Genomic DNA, 13,283 nt, shown 5'->3' with positions numbered 1-13,283 from the left:
TCACTTGGATGATAAATATGCTGTTTTATTGTTTCAACACTTGAAAAATCAAATTATAAAATGTGTGAAGATTTTTATTTTACTCAGACAGATTCCTTGTCTTGGAAATCTAGCTATGCAATGTTTTAAATTTTATATTTCAAATTTTAAATAATTTTAGGTGAGAATATTGATATTTTTTAACCATAAGTTGTGTATAATCAGTGTAATTGTAATAGTATATCCAGAGATGATATTGACAAACATTTTTTGTCTAAGAAATTAATAAAGAAAATATTTTAAACATTAAAACGGTTTCCTTTTTGCAACTGCTGTATAAAATGTTCACAGCCACAACCATTGGTAGGCCTACACCCTTTGTAACAGAGACACCAAAATGAACAACAGATAACATAGTATTGAGTAACTCTTATTTGCAGATCTTATATTCGACAAAGTCAATCACTTGTATTCATGGCGATTGTTAAAGATGCTATGTCAGATTTTTGGCCCCGAACATTAAAACAATTTTTTTTGTTGAGGGAATGGTATTTTACTTTTAATGGTCAGGAACCATGATAAAAATTTAAAACGTTTCTTATAAAACACATAAGAATTGGTCACGTGATATATTGTCGGGATCCCGACTAAGACTTTGAGCTCTTCATTTCACTGCTACTAATAATTGGCTGACTTTTTCGATCAATGGCTCAAATGAAAGCTTGTAACTTTCTCGACCCCCATCAAAATACGTATTGAATTTTAAATCAAAATTTTGCACATAGTCTAAAATGTTTTAGTGTTCATTTGACACGAGGTGATCGATATGTGTCTTGTTTCCTTGATGTGAGCCACCTAGAAACTTTTCCTTAGGTAAACTTTTTTAAAAATGTCCACAGTGAAGTTCAATAACACAGTTATGGTTTATTCCATTGTGTACTTAAAACGTAAAAATATCGTTCTGCTTAAACAAAATGATGATCCGTGCTGTCGTCTCTTCCATTCTCTTGAGAGGGCACAAGTACTTTAAAGGCAGTGGACACTATTGGTAATTACTCAAAATAATTATTAGCATAAAACCTTACTTGGTAACAATGGGGAGAGGTTGATAGTATAAAACATTGTGAGAAAAGGCTCCCTCTGAAGTAACGTAGTTTTCGAGAAAGAGGTAATTCTCCACAAGTTTGATTTCGAGAGATCTCGGATTTAGAATTTGAGGTCTCGAAATCAAGCACCTGAAAGCACTCAACTTCGTGTGACAAGGTTTTTTTCCCCTTTTATTAATATTTCGCAACTTCGGCCACCGTTTGAGCTCAAATTTTCACAGGTTTGTTATTTTCTGCATATGTTGAGATACACCAAGTGAGGAGACTGGTCTTTGACAATTACCAATAGTGTCCAGTGTCTTTAAACGGTTTGGAGTATCCCCAATATGAACTTGGAGCATAACCCATTGTTCCAGCAAGATAAATAGATTACTCATAAAGATTGGTTTTCAGTGAAAACATTTTGCTTTGTGATGCAAATTGTATGTTATAAATGGTGAGCTCAGAGCCTTCTACCGCTGCTACCCACAGCCGTGTCACTTCACTTTGTGTTTTCTCCAAACATTTTACTGCACTTCCACGGAAAGGTTGCTTGGTACTCGGTGCTGGTGGACCCCAGTCCGGTCTCTGCCCCCCCCCCCCCCCACCCGCCCCCGGACAACAGAGGTTTGGACGTAAACCTCAGTGACTCTGCAGTTGTGTGTATTACGGAAAATGCTGTTGTTTCGCGGTCGAAACCATTAAAGCCCTTGGACCAGTCGAGTTTGTCTTTGAAAAGCGTTTGTAACCGTTTGTTATAAAATGCATTATGGTTTAGAAAGATGTTTTAAAAGTAGAATACAATGATCCACACACATTGGCCTCGAAATGGCGTGGTTTTCCTTTTACCTCGTCGACTAACACGGTCGGCCATTTAAAATGGGAGTCAAGTTTTTGACTCCCACAAATGGCCGCGCCCTGTACAAAGCAAAAAGAAAACCACGCAATTTCGAAACAAATTTGTGTGGATCATTGTATTCTACTTTTAAAACATCTTTCCAACCATAGTTATATGCATTTTATAACAGAAGGTTACAAACGCTTTTTATACTGCCAATTCTTCCGATCCGAGGCAACGTGTTCCTTTTTGTGTTTCGGTTGAACTTGCCATTGGTTGACCATTCCCGTTTAATAGCCCTCCGTTATAGCACCGTGTTTGAAACCGCACGTGGTGACTGATTTTTCTTGATTTCAATCAGACACACAGTTTCTGTTTACAGTAATATCAGTGTTGGAAAGACTGACAAACTGAAACACGTTTTGCCTTGATTTGTTTTTAAAAAAACATTGTCCTTGATTTACACTTTTCAGAAAATTCAGAGTACGGCTCGGTGGCTGTTTTTTGAAGGCATAGGCCTACATTTTAGGTCAGAGGATTGGGCTTTTCAACAATTGGCCGCTACGGCTCGGCCTAATGGCCGAAAATAAAGGGAAACCCTAAAAGGCCGACTCCATAATTATGCGGCAACTGGAAAATAAAACTCATCAAGCACTCCCTCCCTGAAGCATAACTATGCTTATGCTGAGTATAGATGACCCATTTTGCCATGTGATGGTCGACTTTCAACCTGTAGCACGTTTTTATTGGGTAGGCATACAGTGTATAATGGCATTACAAATAATTGACGACTTTTACAAGCATGAGCACTCTAAATTATGGAGTCGGCCAGTTGGGGGGGGGGGGGTGTGGAGGTTGCTATTACTCGTTTAAAAACGTGTGGTAAACTGGCAAGACTCGCTAAGTGTCAGCAAATTTTGATCATTTCTGGAGGTTGAACTCCAGCATCAGAATTAAACGCCTTTTCAAAACAATTCATCCCGGCGTGAGCCGTGACTTTTCAAGCGCTATCCTCGGTTCGCTCTACCACGGCTTTGGATTCGAGACATTGATCTCCATTATACTGACTGGATAGGACATTGCGCTATGCTGCGTGCATAAACACGCGGCCGACCGAACAATGGCGGCGCAATTCCTTCAAACGGGTAAATTAATGTGCACTTGGTCGGGTTTGAGTCTGTCAGTTGAAGTTGTAAATTGAGAATAGAAATGAGAAACGATCGATAGTTTGATAGTATGAACAAGTTTCTGATTGAAATGCAAATAAAGCAAACTAATAATACTTTACATTTTTGTCAATCAAATACCCTATTAATATTATGATAATGACATTATTTCTAAACAAAAACTCGGACAAGAAACTGTATTGGGATTCAGGTACATGTTTTTTAAAATTCTTCCAGTTCATTGAGAAACTGACAATAAACCATATAAACTTAAAGACAAAACAAGAGTCGTTCCTATAATTTAAATTCGAGTAGGTCGATATGCAAACTAAGACTAGAGTGAGAACTACATACTCGCTAAAATCGAGGGAAAAGGAAAAGAAAGTGAGAGTTGCCTCCATTAACGAATTTAAACTTTTTATTGTTAAGCTTCTATTCATTGAAAAACAATCTCAACAGCAAAACTTCCATTTTACTCAATTCGCCAGACATAAATACTTTTATTTCAGTCACAACAAATAACGAAGCCGGCTATTTCTGAGACGACTGATCCTCTCAACGAACTTCTAATGTTTGTACCGTCTTAAATGCTACATAATTCGTAGTGACTTGTCGCTTTCCCGAACCTTTGAATTTATTGTTGATGCTATGACGAACACCTTGTTGGATCCCGGGCTTCCCGTCCTCGTCGATTCCAGAAAACCATCTGTAACGGAGCGAAAACAAAAAATAGTACTGCTCGATAAAAATAACAAATACTTGGCCTATATATGTAATTATTTTTATGAATGATAGTTTAAATTTCCTGCCTAAATTTGTAACGTTAGATGTAATAATAATATGAATCATTAAAAAAAAAAAATGCAAACATATAAGGCCTACTTATGGAAAGACCATCCCTTTGCCGACTCAGTTTTCCCTCCTCCGGCCATTAACAGCCTCGCACACTTTCACCTTAAGCATTTTTAGTTTGTTTGATCCGATTCATTTTTTTTTTGAATCCCCAAAATGACAATTAAAAGGACGAAAACTTCTCCCTGTGTGCAGCAACTCCGTTTAAAAGTTAGTGTACAACGCATTTCGTGTGACGAACGGTCTTCACCCGTTTCAAAAAGTACGCGCGCGGTTTGCGTTTGGACGCAAAATTCCGACGTCCCGCAAAGGATTGTGGGAAATATTTTGCACCTCCAGTTATACGGTCGTCACGTAAAGTCGGAGTCACTGGTGGGAAGTTTTTGTTGTTATTTCCGATCCCTCGAGGGTGACTGATGGTTGCGGGAGGGTCACTCATCCGTGTTGCAACTTCTCGCCATTGACCTTGTCAATGTCAGTCTTCCGACGCCCTATCTACAGACGTAGACGGGCAAACCTAAAAACAGTAATTTTATCGCGAAAAAGTTTCGCCTTTGGAGTTTGTCTTTAACTACTGTGTCTTGGCACATTCATTTTAGCTAAAGATGACCTTAATTCGTCTATGCCAGAACTATTTATTCTATCAAGCAGCTCTTGCCACATCCATTTTGCAAACCGATCGATCGTGTACGAACGTTGAACGTTGTTTACTTTTTTGAGCGAGGTGCCAAATTTTTCCCACAGTCCTTTGCGCGCACATGCGCAGTTGTTCAAAATTGCTATCTGCAATAAGACCTTTCTTTTGCAACGTCACAGCCCGAGTTTTTGCCAACCCAGATTGGAAAACTATGGAAAGCCGTAAGTGCAAATTAAGAAAAGATCGCTATTTTTTGTAACAATGTAACCAAATTTGTTGATTTTGTTAAAAACAAAACAAATAATTATGAGAGGTATTTTATTTAATTGAAAGTTTGCAGAGAATGCTGAATTTGGTTAAAACATTTTATTTTAAGATTTAGTGTTTTACTAACATTCGGCCGACCATGCCAACCAAGGCGGTTTGTTGATCAACAAAAGAAAGGTCTATTCTTCGACGACCGACTTACTTGTTTGTCTCCCTCAACGTTCATTTACAAATAGCAATTTCGCGCCAATTCAAGAAGGCTGACCAAGTACTGAAGTAAAGGATTTATCGCTAGCGGTGGAGACGGAACTTTAACTCGTTGTAATTGATGAAAACAAGGTTTGGACGGAAACGGTTCCATATCATATGCGGTAACCCTTCTTCTCAGGTAAGACAAAAATTCAGTGGTTTTGGAGTTAATTAAATTGGTGGCGACATGGGGAAAATTATCATGAGGGTAAAATTTAATAAGTGCTGGCACAAGTTGTGGCAGTGGCACTGGCACTATACATAAAAGTTTCCGTATGGTGCCACCACTTTTTCATTCGATATGAAATATGCCGCAATGGAATGTGAATCTGTTGAAATAAATGGCTTGTTGCAGGTAAGATTTTTAGTTATGAAGCTTTGAAAATTTTCCGCCCCAGAAACGGGCCTTAATAATTAGGACTCTGTATCTGTGTACAGAGGAAGAGTCCTAATTAGGGCTATGGTGCCCTGTGCTTTTGTTGTGGTGCCCTCACTCTTCAAGGTTCCAATACAAAAGCACATTTTCCCCATAGAAGTGACCCTTACCAGACCAGGGCCCAATTTCATAGAGAGAGCTGCTTAAGCAGAAAATATTGCTGAACAAATTTTCTGCTAAGGGGCTAAGCAGAAATGAGCAGGAAACCAGTCACAATTTGTTCGTGTGACATGGTATTTTAGCTGGTAACCAGAGTCCAGTTAGCATAATAATTTGTGCTTAAAGACCATACAAAATACCCCCCTTCAGCCATCTACATTTAAAAGATCTGTATTTTAGTACCTTACCTTATTCCTAGATTTTTACACTCATCTTGTATTTGAGAAAAAAACAAAATTCGCAACATAAGGGCTTCCCCAAACAAGAGCACCTTTCACCGATGGTGGCAGCAAACATATTGCCAAAAATAGTGACGTGTCTGGACGTGTGGTTTCTTCGGGTTTATTCGCTGCCGCCTGCACACGACCCGCTAGTGCACAGCAATGGTCTGGTTGCCAAGCAATGCCCCTTCATGTACTTAGTTCATCTCTCCATCTTTTGTTTTGTCTTGCTCTTTTTCGTAAAGGATTCCAAAGTACAGTGAACGGCAAAAGAGCGCCTTCCAGATGCGCAAGGAGGAAGGGGGGTCGGTCTTCATGGCCTCATTCCAAAAGAAACAACTGCTACTTGAGGAGAGGAAAGAAAACAGTAAGTAGAGACCTGCATCATACTGCCATCATATCGGTCATGTTCAATGTATCCAATAACAGTATTGAATGCTAATTATTGTTCAGCGCCCAGGAGCATGTTTACATGGATAGGCGCTATATAAATTTCCATTATTATTATTATTATTATTTTATTAATTAAACCTTCCAGCCTCGGTTTGGTTACATTCATTTCCATGGAAGAAAATCAAGATGGCCACACCATAATAAAAGTCTGTTGTATCTTACAATTTCATTATTGGACTGTGGACATCTATTTCAATTTAAAACTGTGTGGAAATATTTGGGGTTTCTTATAAGGGACCATGGATAAATTAAGAACGCGGCCGCCCGCGGTCAGACTCGTTCTAGAACGAGTCCGTCCCAAAATTGTCACGCGCCCGTCCCAAGATGGATTAAGCGCTTCACTGATTTTTAAGGTCCCTCATTATCGAACTCTATTGTTGGTGCCTTTTGTTGTTCAGATTACATAGACAAGGCAGCTCGCGAGTAAGCCACGAAGGGGTGAAGGATTAGTGTTTGCGGTCTAGCTCAGGTATACACCAGACAATGGGTTGGAGATGTCCATGTACAACCAACCCTCGAGTTTGCCAAAGCCAATACAATAATATGGTACTGCCATAACAAGTTGAAGTGGTGACTATTATTCTTAAATTTGAAGTCATCGCCAACTTATTTTGTATCTACATCTAATTATAACATTAGGACCTGTGTTTACAGAGATGCTTACACTTACACGATTTGTTCATAAAGGTACCGCGAAATCATGTTGACCGGCTCGCAATCACACAAAACACAACGCAAAATTACATCGTAGTACACAAACGCACTATATCCAGCGACACACTCACACACAGTGTTTTCAATATTCAGGCCTAGTAGTCTTGTTACTTTGCGTGCAACGAACTATAATGCAAGAAACATTGAACGCTAGAGGGCTTTCCTAAACAATGTGATATAGCGGGAGAGCCGCCCTCCGTTGGAAAATTTGCGCAACAGTTTACGAAATTAGTTACAACCGCCTTGAGATTAAGACTTTCGGGAGAATCTGGTGTCCGAAAATTGCAATACTAAACAGCGTACAACATTGGCGCCGTTGCTGGTACCTTGGGCATGTCAACAACGTGGTGAATTTTCAGCAGTTCCTTGGGAATATTTAGCGTGTTTAAGAAAAACTACATAACGTGTTGGCTTCATTGTTCAAACATGAAACATTTTGGATACCTTGGATGTACAAAAAAAGGTATAGTTTTACTGTTTAATGTAAGATGTTTTTCCTTTTGATTTTGTTTTATTCTGTTGTATTTTGGGGGATTATTTTGCATGGCGGTCGTGCAAAAACGCAATATTTTAATTTTTTTAATAATATGCGGTTGTGTTTTGACTTATTGCGTGAAAAGGGCTAGGATTAATTTTTTTGTAAGTTAAAAAAAAACTAGTCAAAATATAAACTAGACCGGAGACACAGTTATTATAATTTACATGGATCTTTGGTTGTTGTTTATTTATTGAAACGACAGTTTACGTAAATTGCAGTGGAAACAACTTGGGTTTATATCTACCCAGATAATTCGATTATACCTACACAGTGATTTTCGGCCTCACCATTGTTCCTTTGTTATACAGTGGGTCTTCCTCAAGACCCGGTGGTTGAGAAGAACGCGTTCCACTCCGTAGATTTTCTTTTGTTCAATTTGTCACGCGAAGGAACGCGTCGCGACGCGGTCGTTCCCGTGACATAATTTATCCATGGTCCCTAAGTCTGTTCAATGAGAGGCATCCTTGGGTCTCATATTTCAAATAAAGCGCTTCAGGCATGCAACTCTTCCCCCGATCCGCGGTTTACGCATTTTAGCGCTTTGCATCCTTTGGAAAAGGCGCTTTATAAATTCGGTTATTATTATTAATTATTATTATTAATTATTATTAATTATTATTATTTATTACAGCTGTTGCTGTTGCTGTTGCTGTTGTAGTATCAGTTGTGGCATCAGTTGTGGCATCAGTTGTGGCATCAGTTGTGGGATCAGTTGTGGCATCAGTTGTGGCATCAGTTGTGGCATCAGTTGTGGCATCAGTTGTGGCATCAGTTGTGGCATCAGTTGTGGCATCAGTTGTGGCATCAGTTGTGGCATCAGTTGTGGCACCAGTTGTAGCACCAGTTGTAGCATCAGTTGTAGCATCAGTTGTAGCATCAGTTGTAGCATCAGTATTAGCATCAGTTGTAGCATCAGTTGTAGCATCAGTTGTAGCATCAGTTGTAGCATCAGTTGTAGCACCAGTTGTAGTACCAGTTGTAGCATCAGTTGTAGCATCAGTTGTAGCATCAGTTGTAGCATCAGTTGTAGTACCAGTTGTAGTACCAGTTGTAGCACCAGTTGTAGCACCAGTTGTAGCACCAGTTGTAGCATCAGTTGTAGCATCAGTTGTAGCATCAGTTGTAGCATCAGTTGTAGCATCAGTTGTAGTACCAGTTGTAGTACCAGTTGTAGCACCAGTTGTAGCATCAGTTGTAGCATCATTTGTAGCATCAGTTGTAGCACCAGTTGTAGCATCAGTTGTAGCACCAGTTGTAGCACCAGTTGTAGCACCAGTTGTAGCACCAGTTGTAGCACCAGTTGTAGCACCAGTTGTAGCACCAGTTGTAGCATCAGTTGTAGTATCAGTTGTAGTATCAGTTGTAGCATCAGTTGTAGCATCAGTTGTAGCATCAGTTGTAGCATCAGTTGTAGCATCAGTTGTAGCATCAGTTGTAGCATCAGTTGTAGCATCAGTTGTAGCATCAGTTGTAGCATCAGTTGTAGCATCAGTTGTAGCATCAGTTGTAGCATCAGTTGTAGCATCAGTTGTAGCATCAGTTGTAGCATCAGTTGTAGCATCAGTTGTAGCACCAGTTGTAGTATCAGTTGTAGTATCAGTTGTAGTATCAGTTGTAGTATCAGTTGTAGCATCAGTTGTAGCATCAGTTGTAGCATCAGTTGTAGTATCAGTTGTAGCATCAGTTGTAGCATCAGTTGTAGCATCAGTTGTAGCATCAGTTGTAGTATCAGTTGTAGTATCAGTTGTAGTATCAGTTGTAGTATCAGTTGTAGTATCAGTTGTAGTATCAGTTGTAGCATCAGTTGTAGCATCAGTTGTAGCATCAGTTGTAGCATCAGTTGTAGTATCAGTTGTAGCATCAGTTGTAGTATCAGTTGTAGTATCAGTTGTAGCATCAGTTGTAGCATCAGTTGTAGCATCAGTTTTAGCATCAGTTGTAGCATCAGTTGTAGCATCAGTTGTAGCATCAGTTGTAGTATCAGTTGTAGCATCAGTTGTAGCATCAGTTGTAGTATCAGTTGTAGTATCAGTTGTAGTACCAGTTGTAGTACCAGTCGTAGCATCATTTGTAGTACCAGTTGTAGCATCAGTTGTAGCATCAGTTGTAGCATCAGTTGTAGCATCAGTTGTAGTATCAGTTGTAGTATCAGTTGTAGTATCAGTTGTAGCATCAGTTGTAGTATCAGTTGTAGTATCAGTTGTAGTATCAGTTGTAGTATCAGTTGTAGTATCAGTTGTAGTATCAGTTGTAGTATCAGTTGTAGTACCAGTTGTAGCACCAGTTGTAGCACCAGTTGTAGCACCAGTTGTAGCACCAGTTGTAGCATCAGTTGTAGCATCAGTTGTAGCATCAGTTGTAGCATCAGTTGTAGTATCAGTTGTAGTATCAGTTGTAGCACCAGTTGTAGCACCAGTTGTAGCATCAGTTGTAGCATCAGTTGTAGCATCAGTTGTAGTATCAGTTGTAGTATCAGTTGTAGTATCAGTTGTAGTATCAGTTGTAGTATCAGTTGTAGCATCAGTTGTAGCATCAGTTGTAGCATCAGTTGTAGCATCAGTTGTAGCATCAGTTGTAGCATCAGTTGTAGCATCAGTTGTAGCATCAGTTGTAGCATCAGTTGTAGCATCAGTTGTAGCATCAGTTGTAGCATCAGTTGTAGCATCAGTTGTAGCATCAGTTGTAGCATCAGTTGTAGCATCAGTTGTAGCATCAGTTGTAGCATCAGTTGTAGCATCAGTTGTAGCATCAGTTGTAGCATCAGTTGTAGCATCAGTTGTAGCATCAGTTGTAGCATCAGTTGTAGCATCAGTTGTAGCATCAGTTGTAGCATCAGTTGTAGCATCAGTTGTAGCATCAGTTGTAGCATCAGTTGTAGCATCAGTTGTAGCATCAGTTGTAGCATCAGTTGTAGCATCAGTTGTAGCATCAGTTGTAGCATCAGTTGTAGCATCAGTTGTAGCATCAGTTGTAGCATCAGTTGTAGCATCAGTTGTAGCATCAGTTGTAGCATCAGTTGTAGCATCAGTTGTAGCATCAGTTGTAGCATCAGTTGTAGCATCAGTTGTAGCATCAGTTGTAGCATCAGTTGTAGCATCAGTTGTAGCATCAGTTGTAGCATCAGTTGTAGCATCAGTTGTAGCATCAGTTGTAGCATCAGTTGTAGCATCAGTTGTAGCATCAGTTGTAGCATCAGTTGTAGCATCAGTTGTAGTACCAGTTGTAGCACCAGTTGTAGCATCAGTTGTAGCATCAGTTGTAGCATCAGTTGTAGTACCAGTTGTAGTACCAGTTGTAGCACCAGTTGTAGCATCAGTTGTAGCATCAGTTGTAGCATCAGTTGTAGCATCAGTTGTAGCATCAGTTGTAGCATCAGTTGTAGCATCAGTTGTAGCATCAGTTGTAGCATCAGTTGTAGCATCAGTTGTAGCATCAGTTGTAGCATCAGTTGTAGCATCAGTTGTAGCATCAGTTGTAGCATCAGTTGTAGCATCAGTTGTAGCATCAGTTGTAGCATCAGTTGTAGCATCAGTTGTAGCATCAGTTGTAGCATCAGTTGTAGCATCAGTTGTAGCATCAGTTGTAGCATCAGTTGTAGCATCAGTTGTAGCATCAGTTGTAGCATCAGTTGTAGCATCAGTTGTAGTACCAGTTGTAGCACCAGTTGTAGCATCAGTTGTAGCATCAGTTGTAGCATCAGTTGTAGTATCAGTTGTAGTATCAGTTGTAGTATCAGTTGTAGTATCAGTTGTAGTATCAGTTGTAGTATCAGTTGTAGCATCAGTTGTAGCATCAGTTGTAGCACCAGTTGTAGCACCAGTTGTAGTATCAGTTGTAGTATCAGTTGTAGTATCAGTTGTAGCATCAGTTGTAGCATCAGTTGTAGCATCAGTTGTAGCATCAGTTGTAGCATCAGTTGTAGCATCAGTTGTAGCATCAGTTGTAGCATCAGTTGTAGCATCAGTTGTAGCATCAGTTGTAGCATCAGTTGTAGCATCAGTTGTAGCATCAGTTGTAGCATCAGTTGTAGCATCAGTTGTAGCATCAGTTGTAGCATCAGTTGTAGCATCAGTTGTAGCATCAGTTGTAGCATCAGTTGTAGCATCAGTTGTAGCATCAGTTGTAGCATCAGTTGTAGCATCAGTTGTAGCATCAGTTGTAGCATCAGTTGTAGCATCAGTTGTAGCATCAGTTGTAGCATCAGTTGTAGCATCAGTTGTAGCATCAGTTGTAGCATCAGTTGTAGCATCAGTTGTAGCATCAGTTGTAGCATCAGTTGTAGCATCAGTTGTAGCATCAGTTGTAGCATCAGTTGTAGCATCAGTTGTAGCATCAGTTGTAGCATCAGTTGTAGCATCAGTTGTAGCATCAGTTGTAGCATCAGTTGTAGCATCAGTTGTAGCATCAGTTGTAGCATCAGTTGTAGCATCAGTTGTAGCATCAGTTGTAGCATCAGTTGTAGCATCAGTTGTAGCATCAGTTGTAGCATCAGTTGTAGCATCAGTTGTAGCATCAGTTGTAGCATCAGTTGTAGCATCAGTTGTAGCATCAGTTGTAGCATCAGTTGTAGCATCAGTTGTAGCATCAGTTGTAGCATCAGTTGTAGCATCAGTTGTAGCATCAGTTGTAGCATCAGTTGTAGCATCAGTTGTAGCATCAGTTGTAGCATCAGTTGTAGCATCAGTTGTAGCATCAGTTGTAGCATCAGTTGTAGCATCAGTTGTAGCATCAGTTGTAGCATCAGTTGTAGCATCAGTTGTAGCATCAGTTGCAGCATCAGTTGTAGTACCAGTTGTAGCATCAGTTGTAGCATCAGTTGTAGTATCAGTTGTAGTATCAGTTGTAGCATCAGTTGTAGCACCAGTTGTAGTATCAGTTGTAGTATCAGTTGTAGTATCAGTTGTAGTATCAGTTGTAGCATCAGTTGTAGCATCAGTTGTAGCACCAGTTGTAGCACCAGTTGTAGCACCAGTTGTAGTATCAGTTGTAGCATCAGTTGTAGCATCAGTTGTAGCATCAGTTGTAGCATCAGTTGTAGCATCAGTTGTAGCATCAGTTGTAGCATCAGTTGTAGCATCAGTTGTAGCACCAGTTGTAGCACCAGTTGTAGCATCAGTTTCAGCATCAGTTTCAGCATCAGTTTCAGCATCAGTTTCAGCATCAGTTGTAGCATCAGTTGTAGCATCAGTTGTAGCATCAGTTGTAGCATCAGTTGTAGCATCAGTTGTAGCATCAGTTGTAGCATCAGTTGTAGCATCAGTTGTAGCATCAGTTGTAGCATCAGTTGTAGCATCAGTTGTAGCATCAGTTGTAGCATCAGTTGTAGCATCAGTTGTAGCATCAGTTGTAGCATCAGTTGTAGCATCAGTTGTAGCATCAGTTGTAGTACCAGTTGTAGCATCAGTTGTAGCATCAGTTGTAGTATCAGTTGTAGTATCAGTTGTAGCATCAGTTGTAGCACCAGTTGTAGTATCAGTTGTAGTATCAGTTGTAGTATCAGTTGTAGTATCAGTTGTAGCATCAGTTGTAGCATCAGTTGTAGCATCAGTTGTAGCATCAGTTGTAGTATCAGTTGTAGCACCAGTTGTAGCACCAGTTGTAGCATCAGTTTCAGCATCAGTTTCAGCATCAGTTTCAGCATCAGTTGTAGCATCAGTTGTAGCATCAGTTGTAGCATCAGTTGTAGCAT

Source organism: Asterias rubens, chromosome 16, assembly GCF_902459465.1.
Source record: "Asterias rubens chromosome 16, eAstRub1.3, whole genome shotgun sequence".
NCBI classification, from domain to species: domain Eukaryota; kingdom Metazoa; phylum Echinodermata; class Asteroidea; order Forcipulatida; family Asteriidae; genus Asterias; species Asterias rubens.
Note: the sequence above shows the minus strand (reverse complement) of the source record.